General features: G+C 40.8%; 1 non-coding gene across 1 annotated transcript; it reads right to left on the bottom strand.

The window, feature by feature from the left end:
• Positions 1 to 6766: 6766 nt before the first annotated feature.
• On the bottom strand, positions 6767 to 6872 carry LOC141597987 (small nucleolar RNA R71). Its single transcript, XR_012523192.1, has one exon. It is a non-coding gene; the product is annotated as a small nucleolar RNA R71 (small nucleolar RNA).
• Positions 6873 to 16626: the final 9754 nt, after the last annotated feature.

Genomic DNA, 16626 nt, shown 5'->3' with positions numbered 1-16626 from the left:
TCGAAATTGCAAACCATAACTTGTTTAACACCAGTAAATGCAATGAACAATGAAATTAGAAAGGGATTAGAGACTACTTGGACGGAAAACCCAACAAAATGAAATCGATTTATACCAAGATATAGCCCAGAAATCGAATTGGTTCGATTTCTCCAAACCCTAATCGAAAAATCTTCGATTGTAACCGAATTTAGCAATGCAGGATAGGGTTTTTTGGTTTAATTGATGCGTGAAAATAAATTTGGGTATTTGGATCACGGATTTGTGAAGGAGATGAAGCAGGTATGTTGAAATCAATGGCCTTGAGTTTTTCTCTTTTTTCTTCCTTTCTTTCGATCGAGCAAATGGAAATGAGGAGTAAACGAGGTAAAAATTGAGTAACTCTTAATATCCCTTAATACTTCTCAATACTTACCGAGCATAAACTCGATCAAATAAAGCTCACACTCGATCAACCTTCCTCTTGAACTTGCATCCCCGTATAAAGTTCTCGCTTGCTACATCCTGCAAAATACAATATCTCCACACGAAAATACCGCAAACCAACAAAAATCCAAAGTCTATAATTGTCCAAAATTGACTAAAGCTAAGTAAGCTAATTAACCTAATTCTAAACACTCAAATGCAATTTAAATTGTCTAAAAAATTCAAAAACTTCTACAAGCCGAATAGCTCTACGACATAGATTCCGAAGCACTTGAATAACCCACGGGAGGGCTTTTGACTGAAAGAAGTCCCTTCAGCAGTATAAACCGTCTCCTTAGGTCTCTATATTATTTCTTTAGTCGGAAGAGAATAGTCTGCTTTTGCATAGGCCACAATTCGTTTCTTCACTTTACCAGGCCTATCATTTGAATCATCTTTCACTCTGTCTTCTTTAATATCAGCTTTAGCGATACGCTGTAGTCTCGTAACACTTGTTCCTCTGGGATCCCCAGAATCCAATTCACTATATCCTGCACTAATAGAAATAACAGAGCGATCCTCCATTTTGCTCCCAAGCTGGGGCGGAGATGTTAACATAGCAGCATACGTCTCATTATTAATGGTCGTCCTAAAATAATAGGGGTATACGAGTCCTCGGGAATATCTAGAACCAAGAAATCAACGGGAATGAAAAATTTCCCAATCCTTACGGGTATATCTTCTAAAATGACTAATGGCCGCGATAGTGTACGGTCGGCCATTTGCACGGTCATATTAGTGATACGAAATTTAGTTAAACCGAGTCTTTTAGTAAGAGACAATGGCAAAATACTTACACTAGCTCCAGTATCGCATAAAGCATTATCAATCAAATGAGTCCCTATATAGCAAGGTATGGAGAAACTACCCGGGTCAAACTTTTTAAGTGTTAGCTTATTCTGAATAAGGGCGGTGCTCGATTCAGTAAAAGCTACCTCTTGGTGATCTTCTATATGGCTCTTACGTGATAAAATGTCTTTCATGAATTTCATGTAAGAGGGTACCTGGGTAAGTAACTCTGCAAATGAAATGTGCACTTAAATGCTCTTCAAGATTTTGGAAAACTTGCCAAACTCGCGCTCAAGCTTCTTATCAACAAACCTTCCTGGGTATGGGGACCGGAACAGGAGTGATCAGGTCATTTTTTTCTTTACATTATCGCCTCCATTAGCATTAGACGATAACTCAATAATCATATCTCTCGCCATGTTCGATCGAGAAGTGGAATCACTCGATCGATCTTCTTTCTCTTCAAATTATTTCGATCGAGTGGTATAAGGTACTCGATCAGATTGCTCAGTACGCTTAGTGTTCGATCGTATAATGGTGGGCATTCGATCGACCAATTATTCTGGGAACGCACTCGATCGAGCTCTGTAGGGCTCTCGATCGAGTGGTTGAACGGTGTTAGATGAGGTATCATCATTACAAACGGTGTTTTTCACACCCGAATCATCAATTTCATCATTTTCCTTTGGCATGTCAGGTACTTCATAAGAAAAACCATTTCTTGTGCGAACTGCATATACCGCTTCAGGTTGTCTCACAATCTGGTTAGCCATTACTTGAGCTAATTGGGTCTCAAGTCTTCCAATAGCGACATCTTTAGCTTCAACCACTTGCATAATGTTTTGTGTTTGTAATGCCAGTGACTTGACCAAAGAGGTCAACTCAGCAATCTCCTCTTTTTGTTTATCAACAGAAAGAGCTTGTTGTTGTGGTGGCCAAATGAACGGAGGCTTATTATAGCCTTCTTGCTGTAGAGGATGGGGTATAAAATTGGAAGGATTCCCATCTTGATGGCCATAATAATAATAATTACCTTGCCTATACTGCTGAAAAGCATAGGCATGGTCACTATCTGCCAAGCAAAGAACAGCTACGTGCCCCGTGGCACCACATCTCTCGCAGAGATCTACCTTTTGCACTGGTCTAACCTTAGGCAGACTTCTGAGAGATTGTCTACATTCCAGGTTAGTAAACCTGGCATTTAGGGCTTCCCATTGCTCCCTATCTGACATAGTAGACATTTTGACAGAGGTACTCAAGACTTCCCTCTGAAAACTTCTCTACAAGTACCAGTCAAAGACAATACTAGGAGAAAAGATAAAAACTGTCTCAAGAAATAAATTCCTCGAGACTTAAAACAAGCCTAGAAAGAACAATTAAACAACAGTTTCCTCCCCGGTAACGGCGCCAAAATTTGATGCGTGTCGTTTCTACACCAAAAATAAATTCCTAAATCTACCAATAGAAGTTAGTGGAAGTAGGGTCGATCTCCACAGGGAGGCTGGATTGATTAACTGTTTAGTAGGTGTGTAAGGTTTGTCACGATTTTTAAGTTTGTTTATCTAAACTAAACAATAAGAAGAAGGGTAGGAGAAATAAAGCAGAAAATTACTAGGTTGTAAACGATAAGGAGAAAATTTGCTAGGCTATCGGTCCACCATGGTACTTTGTAGGTCGGCTAAAGGTAAGGTCCAGTTGATCCATCTCGAGAAGGGTAGTGGAAAGGTCCTTCCGGTCCTCTATCCGCCCTAGACAACTACTAACTTAGCTTCCGCTCTCATTAGGTTAGTCTATCGGTCTAGTCAGGTCTGTTCATTCCAATCTTCCGATCTAGGTCTGAATTTAACCGGATTAATTAAGTCCTTGATGCATTCAGTTCGTTAATTAACAATTATATTTATTAAACGCAATTCCCAATTTAGAACCCCTAAATCTAATTAATAGCTTTACTACATCATACCACGACATCCCTACATCCTAGCAAAAGATAAATTAGCTATTCATAATTAAACTAGTTATAACAATAAAGGGAGGAAGAATTAAAGGAGAAAACACAATTAAAATTAAAGATTAAGAGAGAAGGAGATTACAAAAGAAATCTTGAAAGAAAAGAGAAAAGAATGCCAAAGCACGCCGTCCGATGTTCCAAGCTAAATCGAAAGCAAAGTTCTCCCAAAAAGCCCCGAAGAAGGATCCCCTTCTAGGTCTAAGTAATCCCCTATTTATAATAATATGTTTTATTAGCTAACTAAAATAAAATAAATTAATCCTAATGAAAGTATCACGTGATAAAATCTTCACGAATAATAGCAACTAGTTCAATCAAGTAACATAATGCTCTCGATCGAACGGTTCTCTAACAATACCCCTTCTATCGACCATCTTCACCATTCGATCGAAAGCTTCAGCAGTATTTTCCAAAGATTGATTTTTACGCCTTCTGAAATGACTTCACACACTCCAATGCAGTGGCATTTCCGTTCCATAGCTACTCATCTCCTAAATGCAGGCTCGCGGGACGGTTTTAGGTTCATTTTCTGTATCTTTGGCATATTTCTGCAAATTAACCAAAGAAATACAAAGTATGCAATTCGGGGCACATTTGTATAAACAAATGACAATAAAAGCATAAAAGCACGTGCTAAAATGGCCCAAAAAGACTATATAAATAGCACGTCTCAAATCTTCCCAAACCAAACCTTTGCTTGTCCCCAAGCAAACTAATACAACTAACTAAACTAGATAGAAAGGAGCAAGATAAGTACTAGCTGAAACCGTCAACTCAAACCATTTAATGGAAATGAATCAACTCTAGTAGCTAAATATTAAAGCAAACGAAATTATGCATATTTCAAAAATAGTTGAACTTTCGACCTTGCAAGACTTTCAAATTTGGACTCTCACGGATCACTCTTCTCTCATTAAGCAAATGGTAAGCAAATATATGTGAAAGAAAGAGAAGAAATAGTTGCTCACCTAACTACGACCCACATAAACATGCATGCAGTATAGTATGAAAGACGATTCTAGCTTCCGTACACATACACTCCAACCATCAGTGTCTGTTATATGCCAAGCGCTTACATAATTTGGTATAGTGAGGCTATGGGTAAGAAGGGGCAAAACAATTATGGAAATGAGGAGGTATTAGTCAAGCTAGCTACCTAATCAAAACCATTCACAATATCCCAACTTCAAACTCAACTGATATAATCACAATGCCAAAATTTGGCAACTTCTCCTTAGAACCAAATACATGAGTTAGAATAAAACAATTAGCTCATGAAACACCATCAATTCCCCAAAAGGTATAAATAAAACATGGGAATAAGATTTTTCTATGGCCTTGATACGTGCATTTTGTATAATATTTTTAGCCTATTTTAGCACGTATTTCCATGTACTTTTGTACTTTTTATATTGCATTATGCCCCGAATTGGCTACCTTGGTTCGTTTTGTCCCTTTTGTAGAAATGAACGTGAAAGTAGTGGAATCGTACCATTTTCGTCCTACTTTGCATGCATTTTGAGGAGACGAGATTTTCAAGGTGAGATCTTGCATTGGGATGCGTGAAGGAACGGTCTACGAAGCATTCAGCTACGAGTTTGAGCTATTTCAGAGGAAGAAATACTCGATCGAGCCTTTTATTGGTCGATCGAGTGGTTTTTGTAGCTGAGGATGGTCGGTCGAGTTGTTTGTTTTACTCGATCGACAAATCTGGAATTGAAGGTTACTCGTTCGAGTACTATTTCCACTCGATCGAGTAGATTACTTGGAGAATTACTCGATCGAGCTGTTTCAGACTGCTCGATCGAGTGGTTTTATCTTTCATGGGCTTTAATTAGTCCGTGAACTTGTTTTTCGTTAGTGGACTTAGTAATTTTTCTATTTAAACGCATAATAACTAGGTCATTATTATTCAGTTTTCATCTGATCATTCATCTTTCACTGTAAACACTACGTTGCTTTCTCTCTTTCACTGTAACTTTTGCTTTCGGATTTTCTCGCTCGGATTTAATTGTTCTTTACGCCCGATTCTTGCGATTGTAATCCCTTACTCTCTTTTATTCTTAATCTTTCATTTATTCATCTTAATTACTTGTTTTGTTCCTTTACTTTTCTGCCCTAATATCTTTTATGCAATATAATTATTGTTTTATTATGTTTAATGTTAGTTATTTCATTGTTATTAGTTTTGACAATATTAATGGCATGAGTAGCTAATCTGTTTCATGTTAGGATTAGGGGATCTACGGTAGAAATGTGACGATATATTAAATAGGTTAGATGAATTAATTGTGAGACTCTGTCCCCATAGCAATATAACTGTATTTACCGACTTAGTTAAGTGCACGCTTCTGAGTCACCCTTTTAATCTGGTTAAAATTAATCCTAGATCGGAAGATTGGACTAAATAGGCCTGCTATGAACAGTAGACTACCCTGACGAGGACGGAAGTTAAGTTAGTGGGAATCTAGGGTAGAAAGTGGACCGGAAGGACCTTTCCATATCCGTCACGCAGTAATTTATCTAAGTTATTTACAGTTGAGTCATTGGACTACCGTAGTGAACCGAAATCCTGACATGTCCCCTCTCTATTGATAGTTTATTCTCATTTTCTTTCTTTATTGCTCTTTCCTTGCTTCTCTTCCTTCAAATCTTTTAGTTTAGAAAACCAATTACAAACCCCCCATTTGTGACCAAATAGACGGACTCTTACAGATATCTTGCCTCCCTGAGGAGATCGACCTGACTTCCCTAGCTATATAGTTAGTTTAGTTAGTTATTTTTGATAGGTATACGATAGCCCTGTCAAATTTTGGCGCCGTTGCCGGGGAGGCAATTGCCCTATCTGTCTTTGTTTCGTTTATTTTATCCGTCTCAGGGAATTTTTCTTCCTTGAGACAGTTCTTATTTATTTTCTTTCAGTGTTGTGTATGCCCAGGTCAGACAAGTTGGAGTTAGTTTCAGCTGATTCTGAGCTAGAGAGATTGTTCAGGCATAGACTCCGTCTGCAAAGAGAATCACGAAAGGAAGACCTGAGTACTTTCGAACCCGAACTTCAGCATTTCCTATTTACAGAAGATCATTCTTAAGGAGAAGATAATCTCAGTTCTGTAAACCAACCAGTAAAGATGCCGAATATTGCAAGTCATTCGGAGCCTAAAGCATCATCTATTCCTAAGGGTTTCAATCTCCAGACTGAGGATGGGAATACTTTTGACATCCGTCCGTTCTATATCAATCTAGTGGAGAGAAATCTCTTTAGAGGTGTGGCAGGTGAAGACCCGAGGAAGCATATGGAGGTCTTTACAGACTACTGTTCTACTATCCCCGCCACAAATGGGGTAACTCAAGGCAAGATTAAGGAGGTGTTGTTTCCTTTTTCTTTGACTGACTCAGTCAGGGAGTGGCTGACTGATTTGGACCGCGCGGCCGCAGGGGTTACTAACTGGGAGACCCTTGCTCTTGCTTTTTATAAGAGATATTTCCCTCCGCAGCGCACTAATCAGCTGAGGGCAAAGATCACTAGTTTCAAGCAAGCACCTGATGAAACTTTCTATGAAGCTTGGTGCCGGTTCAAGAGGTTGGTGAGGTCTCTTCCTCACCTTGGTTTTGATCCTTGGTTTCTGTCCAATCAGTTCTACAATGGGTTGTGCGATGATCACAGAGCTATTATTGACGCCTCATCCAACGGAAGATTTCAAAAGAATACTGATGATGATAAGGGATGGGCAATTATTGAAGAGATGGCGACCCACTGTGCTGAGTATGGGAACCCAAGGGATGGTATTAGAACAGTTCATGCAGTCGATAAGCAAGTTGTGACTCAGCTGGAAGCCATGAATGCTAGGTTTGATAAGTTGGAGCTGCATTCTGCTGGGGAGCCTCAGACGGTTCATTTGCTTAATAGAGGAGAAACCGTCACATGTGAGAGGTGTGGGAGCAACGACGGTCACACTGCTGTTGGCTGTCTTATAGAGAAAGAAGAGGTCCTTGCTTTTCAATAGTACAAGCAAGGAGGGGGTTCTTATTACAATCATCAAGGGGCAGTCCATCCCAATTTGAGGTGGACAAGTCAAAATGTGCTCAATCCTACCCCTCCACCGCAGCAGCAGCAGCAGCCATATGTCCCTCCTCATAAGGCTCAACAAGGCTTTCAGAAGCCTTCTTCCTTTCCTACACCTAATCAAGGTGCATCATCCTCAGGTAGGGTGAGCGAGCTATCTGAGTTGAAGACAATGCTGCAGTCTTTGACAAAGCAATGGCAACTAAGTGACCAACAGAGAGATGCATCCATCAAGTCACTTGAAACTCAAGTTGCCCAGTTAGCCGCGAACCAATCCACGAGGAAGCAGGGTCATTTACCGTCACAAGCTGATAAAAATCCACATGAAACGGTAAATTTAATTAATTTGAGGAGCGGTCATTCATATGAGGGACCGGAATTGCTGAAATCAGACCCGAGGAAGGAAATTACTGCTGATGAACAGTGTTCTGTTGAAGAAAAAGAGCTGACGACAAAGAAAGTACTCGATCGACTAATTTCTGGGGGTCGATCGAGTAAAAATGCTGAAGAAAGGACTCGATCGAGTGGAATTTCTGCTCGATCGAGTGAACAGGAAAAAGAAGAGCTCGATCGAGTAAATAAAACTGCTCGATCGAATGATTTTGTTGAAGATTCTACTCGATCGAGTGATATTTTTGCTCGATCGGGTGCTGCTGACAAAGAAGACCTTGATCGAGAGCCTGCTAGTGCTCGATCGAGTGAAACATCGCCTGAAAGACCTCGTTCGAGAGGAAAGAAGTCTCGATCGAAGGATTTAGAGCTTGATCCGGCTGATAAATTGGAAGAGAGGAACAAAGGGCTCGAGATACCCATCACGGTACCCTTCCCGAGGAGTCTGCAGAACACAAAGGCTAATCAACAGTTCGGTAAATTTGCCGAACTCTTAAAAATCTTGCAAGTTACGGTTCCGTTCGCCGAATTGCTGACACAGGTACCCTCTTACCTTAAACTTATGAAAGAAATCTTATCACGTAAGAGGCACATTAACGACCATGAGATGGTAGCTTTGACCGAGGTAGGGACGGCCCTAGTTCAGAATAAGTTACCTCCCAAACAGTCAGACTCGGGTAGTTTCTCGATTCCGTGTTATATTGGTACCCACTTAATTGATAACGTGTTATGCGATCTTGGCGCTAGCGTTAGTGTCTTACCGTTGTCTTTTGCTAAGAGACTTGGTTTGACCAAGTTTAATTGCACAAATATGACTGTTCAGATGGCCGACCGTAGTATATCACGGCCACTAGGTGTCATAGAAGACATACCTGTTAAGATCGGGAAGTTCTTTATTCCCGTTGACTTCGTTGTACTTGACATCCCCGAAGATACCCATACCCCTATTATATTAGGGAGACCATTTTTATTCACTGCTCGTGCAGTGATAGACGTCGGGGGCAAGACATTGACTTTTCAGGTTGGGGACGAGGAATTGATATTCCATCAGTCTAAGTCTCGAAGGGCTCCCATGCAAGCTCAGCCTTGCAATGCCCTCTCTTCTACTCACCCTCCTATTGACACTCCAAATGAAGATTTGGAATATTGTGCTACTATCGTGACCCCTCCGCCTCAGATTGAGAGCAAAAAGGAGGAGAGTTCGTCTGTTTTCCTTGCTGCAGGTACATATGAAAATATTGAAGGACTAAGGATGAGAAAAGTTCGAGCGTATGTGGACATCAACTATTCTCCTCCTAACGATTCAAGTTCAAGCTCATGGAAATTGAAGAGGACGATTAATGTTGCTGAGGTGACGTCCTCCAGTCAGAAGCCCTCCGAGGGGCTATTGAATTGCTTTGAGAAGTGAGCGGGGAAATGCCCCATGTAACAAATTGTATAAACAATTTTTAATTTCTTTTGGATTTGTTTATTGCTTTTAATTAGGACAATTAGAATTTAGACTTTTTTAGAGTAGTTTAGAAGACTATAGACTGTTATTGTTCATATTTGGTATTTTGGGATATTTTTGCGAGTGTTTTTATGCAGGTTTGGGAAATTACACGCAAATTCAAAGGCTTACACGAGGAAAAGAGCTCGATCGAGTGATATTTTTACTCGATCGAGTGAAAGTTGATCGATCGAATGGTTTCTTATTGCTCGATCGACAAAAGCTGAAAAAGGGAGTACAGGATCGAGTAAACTTTTACTCGATCGAGTGAAATATATACAGGAACTCTCGATCGAGTGGTTTAAAATCACTCGATCGAGTGATTTTGCAAAGGACACGCAGGGAGTTTCTTTAAACTTCCTTCTTTTTCTTGTTATTTCCTTTCATCTCTCATTATTTCGTTCCCCTTCACCTTATTTGCGAAAAAATCCCCAATCCCTCCATTTTTATTGCCCTTATACCAAATCCGCCACCTACATTTTATTCCTTGCTAATTAATCGTCCATTGCCCTCTATTTTCCCCTTGAGTCTTGTTGTTTTACGCGGCCAATTAGAGGAATTAGGGTTCGCGGTTTTTCGATCAAAAATCGCCCAATTTGCTTGTTGATTGTCGATTAATTGCTCTTTGTAGGTTCCTTATCATCAAGTAAGTAATTCCAATACTTCTTTGCATTTTAATTTCATTAATTTTGTTTTTATGAAGTAAAATTAGGAATTAGGGTTCGGTTTTCATCCTGGGTCGAATTTTTTCGACTATCATTGTGTTCTTATGCTTAATTTACCCTACTTGATGATTAATTCCCTCACCTCATTGATTTTTACATACTTAATTCGAATTTTATGGGAAATTAGCGATTTGGGCTCCTGTCAGTCGAAACTTTCGACTATGAATTGGGTTTTTCCTGCTGCCATATGCTTATTTGCTTCAATTGTTGCTTAATTTTCTGCATTTGTCATCTGCTACACTACCCCTATCGCTGATTACCTGCTAAGTTCGAAATTTTGAGGAAAAAATTGGGAATTAAGAGCTGTCAGTCGAAATTTTCGACTGATTTGGGAAAGCCTTGCTGTTTCTGCTGCTAATTCGTTACTTGCTTATCGTTTTCCCTCGCCCTTTTTGATTAGGATGGATTCTAGCTCTATGCCGTCTACGAGCTCCGCTGCCTGTCCGTCATTGTCTCTGTCTGAGACGGTAGTCTCTGCTGTTACTACCGTCTCCGCACCTACCAGTACCCCTGTGTTCTTAGTTTCTGCTGCTGGTACTGTTTTTACACCTGCTAGCACTGCTGCTATTTCCGTTTCAGCCATAGCTGCTAGCACTGCTGCTAGCTCTTCTTCCTCTGTGGCGGTCACTGCTGCTTCTTCTGTAGCAGCCTCAGCCAGTACCTCAGGTACGGTGACCACCCTTGCTGCGTGGTCACCCGCAGTCACAGCTGCTTTCAGAGCGGCTTTAGTACCTCGTACCGTCAGTGGACGGTCTTCTACTTCAGGCTCTAGAGGCCGGGGTCGCGGTCGTGGTCGTGCTACACGTGCTGCTGGCCGTGTCACGATTCGAGTGGACGACACCCTCGACTCCCACCTTGAGTACCCGCAGGTAATTTTTGCTAATGGTGTACATCGTACTAGATTTTATAACTTAGTTGACTGCGAGTTTCTCCCTACACGTTTTCTTTGCCGTACGTCACTTGAGAGGCTCGGTTTCTATGAGCCTGTTTGTGAGCTTTTACGGGGCACGGGGATTGCCGGACTCATCACTATTAGTGGCCATACCTTTCCGGAGCTGAGTCTTGCGTTCTTCAGCTCCTTCACCTTCTCCTTCGGGGCACACAACGCTGCCCCCACTAGTCCTTTTGTGTCTTTCCGGTTGTTCAACCGGACCTTTTCGATGACATTGTAGGAGTTTGGTACTAGACTCGGACTTTCCTTTAAGGGCGCCACTGTTGCCCCTAGGAAGGTCATTCGTCAGCTTTGGCGGACCTTGGCCCAGACCAGCTTTCCCGAGCGAAAGCTCGCTCATGTCCACCTTCCTCCTGCCCGTTACTTTCTTAGACTGATGGGGAGCACTATTTTTGGCTGAAAGGAGCCAAACAACATCAACAACAACGAGCTCTCCATCTTAGGCGGTTACCTGATCATCGACTGCGAGGGTCCCTTTACCCTCAACATCGCCTACTTGACCGCCTAGTACTTCCAGGCTCAGGGAGAGAAGATCACGGGCACCATCATCTGCGGTGGCATAGCCACCATTCTTGCCCGTTCCCACTTCCCTGCCTTGCCTCGTGACCTACCATACCTAGAGGGAGATAGGTACCTGAGCCTAGCGTCTATGCACTCTCACACCTGGCTGACTTCTAACTACCGGACTTGGAAGATAGACGGTTCCTTGTCCGTAGACCTACCTTGCACCACTCTCCCTCGTCTAGCCCCTTTGCCTACTGTTTCAGGGGGCGCCCGACCACCACCACCACCGCTACCCGAGTACCACGTCCCGATCCGCCCACTTACTACCTTACCCGCCGCTAAAAAGCTGCGTAGACTTGAGACCGGAGAGGGATCCGCACCTTCCACGGGTGGCCAGACTTCCACAGCCACACCTACCCCGATCCCTACTCCTACTCCTACTCCTACTCTCGCGCCTGCCGACCAGACACAGACACAGCCGGTCCTACCGACTAATTTTGTACCTCATCCACCCTTTGAGGCGTCATCGGTCCTGGACCAAGGGCGCCGTGATGGTTTGTTGATTGAGATTGCAGAGAGACAGGCTCGTATGGAGCGGGACATAGCTTTGACTTTGTTCCCTCTATACGAGTATCACATGAGGCGACACCGTCCGATCCCAGAGGGTTGGCCGCATCCTTCCTTTTACCGGTACCCAGATGAGGGGTACCCGGAGCCTTCTAGTGAGGAGGAGGAGGACGAGGACCCGGCGGCGGCGGAGAGAGCTCGAGCTGAGCAGAGGAGGAGGAGAGAGCAGGAGGTGGACCCGGCCTACACCGTGACGGTGGAGGCCGTGACGGAGGAGGCTGATGAGTATCTGCTGGTCTACTCACTTCCCCAGTTTTCAGGCTGGTTTGGGGAAGTTCGTCTTTTGTATGTCTATTCTCGCTCTTTTATTTCTTTTGTCTCCTTTTTATTTTATTGTTTTTCATTCTTTATTGGTTGTATATTTCCGTTCCCATGTATATATCTGCTGGTGTATGCTAGAGGACAACGAGGGCGTTGTCCGTTTTGGTTTGGGAAGTGTATTGCATCATTTTGAGTCTGTATTTGCATTTGTTTTGCATTCATGTTTCTATTTTTCAGCTTGCATTTGTATTTATTTATTTCTTTAAAATTCAAAAAACCAATAAATTAGAAAATTCCAAAAAATTTAAAAAATATTCACGTTTATTTTAGCATATAGGTCGAGCCGGAACGGTTGATTTCCGTGAGCCTTGCTCTTTATTGACAGTTATTAGCTGAGTCTTACGCATATCTAAGAGTTTTTGTTCAAATATAGCTGACTGTGTAGACCTGACCTGATAAATCGGCAACGTACTTTACAATTTCTGAGATTTAGAGCCTATAACTGGTGACATTTATAACCAGTTCATTAGGAATTGAGAATAGTACTCCTTGCATAACATGTTTATCATTTTTGCACTTTTATGACATTTGATTTCTTGTCAAATGCACACATTCGGGTATGTGGTCGGTGTCACATGCAGGGAGGTGCTTGCAAATTTTCCCCTTTTCTTATATTTTTCACCCATTTAGCTCAACTTAAGCCAAAACTTGCCTTTTTGACCCATTAGCTACATCCCAAACTGAGCCTACCTAGTCAAGCTAGTTTAGTATGTCCTTTGTGGTATGATTTTCCGTCTACAGTTTGGCCCGTATCATTTTGATTGGAGTTGGTGTAAATAAAGGAAGGAGAAAAAGAATTGTAAAAAAAAAGAAAAGAAAAGGAAAAAAAAGAGAAAAACGTGAATGAAAGAAGGAAAAAAAATGAAAAAGAATGTATGATTCACGTATGTCAGAAAAGGAATGAAAAAAGTTGAAAATATTATTTGATTTGTATCAGTTGATTCATTTCGACGGTATTAAAAAAGGGAAGTTTGTGACCGTCTAGCTCCTCCGTTCTTATTCCATATTTTTGAGGAGATGGTGTATGTGATTAGTGAGCTATGTGCCGAATGAAGGGCACTTGTACTTTATTTTCAGTTAGTTGAGATTCGGACGGTCTTATGTGGTCCTGTTTAGGAACTAGCTTGGCGCTTTTACCTTCACATTTCCATAACTTGTTTTGCTTTTTCTCACCTGAACCTCACTAATCCCATATCATTTATAAGCCCTCGGCTGTGACGGACATTATTGGTTGGAGTGTGTGCATTAGTACTTGAATTGTCTTTCATTTTTTTTGCATGTATGCTATCTACGTCGCAGTTAGGTGAATGACTGTTTCTCTTTCTCTCTTTTACATATAATATTCACCCTTTGCTTCATGAGAGAAGAGTGACCACGTGAGAGTCCGATTTTGTTGGTCTTGCAAGGTCGATAGGTCGGCTATATTTCTAAACAACTTATAACTCGTTTGCGTATTGACTGCATAGCTGTAATTGTTAATCTTTGTTGCATTAAATTGATTCAAGTAGACAAGTTAAGCTAGCTCTGAGTTTTCATTACCGTTCCATTAGTTGCATTTTAGTTTACTCGAGGACGAGTAAAGGTTCGGTTTGGGGAGATTTGATACGTGCATTTTGTATAGTCTTTTTAGCCTACTTTAGCACGTATTTCCATGTACTTTTGTACTGTTTATATTGCATTATGCCCCGAATTGGCTACTTTGGTTCGTTTTGTCCATTTTGTAGAAATGAACGTGAAAGTAGTGGAATCGTACCATTTTCGTCCTACTTTGCATGCATTTTGAGGAGACGGGATTTTCAGAGTGAGATCTTGCATTGGGATGCGTGAAGGAACGCTCTACGAAGCAGTCGGTTACGAGTTTGAGCTGTTTCAGAGGAAGAAATACTCGATCGAGCCTTTTATTGGTCGATCGAGTGGTTTTTATAGGTGAGGATGGTCGATCGAGTTGTTTGTTTTACTCGATCGACAAAGCTGGAATTGAAGGTTAATCGATCGAGTAGTATTTACACTCGATCGAGTAGATTACTTAGAGAAGTACTCGATCGAGCTGTTTCAGACTGCTCGATCGAGTGGTTTTGTCTTTCATGGGCTTTAATTAGTCCGTGAACTTGTTTTTCGTTAGTGGACTTAGTAATTTTTCTATTTAAACGCATAATAACTAGGTCATTATTATTCAGTTTTCATCTGATCATTCATCTTTCAATGTAAACACTACGTTGCTTTCTCTCTTTCAAAGTAACTTTTGCTTTCGGATTTTCTCGCTCGGATTTAGTTGTTCTTTACGCCGGATTCTTGCGATTGTAATCCCTTACTCTCTTTTATTCTTAATCTTTCATTTATTCATCTTAATTACTTGTTTTGTTCCTTTAATTTTCTGCCCTAATATCTTTTATGCAATTTAATTATTGTTTCATTATGTTTAATGTTAGTTATTTCATTGTTATTAGTTTTGACAATATTAATAGCATGAGTAGCTAATCTTTTTCATGTTAGGATTAGGGGATCTACGGTATAAATGTGACGATATAGTAAATAGGTTAGATGAATTAATTGTGAGACTCTATCCCCATAGCAATATAACTGTATTTACCGACTTAGTTGAGTGCACGCTTCTGAGTCACCCTTTTAATCTGGTTAAATTTAATCCTAGATCGGAATATTGGACTAAATAGGCCTGCTATGAACGGTATACTACCTTGACGAGGACGGAAGTTAAGTTAGTGGGAATCTAGGGTAGAAATTTACAGTTGAGTCACTGGACTACCGTAGTGATCTGAAATCCTGACATGTCCCCTCTCTATTGATAGTTTATTCTCATTTTCTGTCTTTATTGCTCTTTCCTTGCTTCTCTTCCTTTAAATCTTTTAGTTTAGAAAACCAATTACAAACCCCCCATTTGTGACCAAGTAGACGGACTCTTACAGATATCTTGCCTCTCTGAGGTGATCGACCTGACTTCCCTAGCTTTATAGTTAGTTTAGTTAGTTACTTTTGATAGGTATACGATAGCCCTGTCAGGCCTCGGCCTCTTCTTTCAATTTCTTCGATTTTTTGTCTCTTTTTTTTTTTCATTACTTCATAACAAATATTCAGCTAATTTCTCCAATCAAAACAATTCCGACTCCATACTTCCCGTTTCCTTAAAATACCGACTCCATTGAAATGACATGAACCAAAACTGACACAGTAAATATGTACCATAATAACCAACGCTAAACTAGCTTGACATGAGGTATGCTAAGTTTTGGGTGTAGTTAAGGGTCAACTGGCAATTTTGGCTAAATGTGGAGTTGAATGGGTAAAATGTAAGAAAGGGAGAATGTAAGCACTTCCAACATATGACACCGACCACAAACCCGAGTGTATGCAGGCAAAAAGTAATTGAATGTCATACTTATGAAAATTGATGTTACATGCTATGCAAGGAGTAACTACTCTCAAATCCTACATGAAATTGGTCATGAATGACACCAATTTATAAAGCTCTAGTTCCTTAGAATTTTTAGTAGTTTGCCAAAATCCAAGTCAAGTCTACTTGTTCAACTTATTTTGAAAAAAATTCGAGATATCGCTTTGAAATTTTCTAAAAGATTTGATAAAATGCAAGGCTTAAGCTAAAAACAAATTACAGCATAGAAATACTCCAATTCGACTCACTCTAAAATGCAAATTAAACGTGATTTTTTTATTATTATTATTATTATATATTTTTTTTCTAAAGGAGTAATAAGAGTAATAAAAACGCATAAATGCAGTAAATATGAATGCAAAACAAATGAAAATGCAGGCTCGAGAATGCAATACCCCTCCCCAAACCAAAACGTACAATGCCCTCATTGTACTCACAACTAACCAACAGTAGCAAAAAGGTAAGTGGGAATCACAGATTCAAATACAAGCTAAATGAAATTAATACTACAGGAGATGAACTAGAGAAACGGGAAACTCACAAAACAAAGCCTCCCCAAACCAGCCAGGAGGTAGTAGCCAGGAGTAGCTACTAGTCATCTGTACCTTCCATGTCGCAGAAGCAGTACCTAAGGTCGACAAAGCACCAGCAGTGTGCACGACCTGAGTCGACAAAGCTAAGGTCGACTCAGGTTCATCAGTGGGCAAAACAGAAACAGAAGGGGGAGAGGTGGTGATGGCGGTAGCCGCAGCAGCAATAGCTGCCATCACAGAAACGTCAGCCGACTCAGAAAACTCACCCTCTACCCTTTTCTTTTTATTAATAGACTCCATAGTTCCCAATTAATCAACAATAACAAGTAAATCCCTAAATTAATTATCTCA

This window comes from Silene latifolia, chromosome 8, assembly GCF_048544455.1.
Source record: "Silene latifolia isolate original U9 population chromosome 8, ASM4854445v1, whole genome shotgun sequence".
NCBI classification, from domain to species: domain Eukaryota; kingdom Viridiplantae; phylum Streptophyta; class Magnoliopsida; order Caryophyllales; family Caryophyllaceae; genus Silene; species Silene latifolia.
Note: the sequence above shows the minus strand (reverse complement) of the source record. Positions and strands in the feature narration are given on the sequence as shown.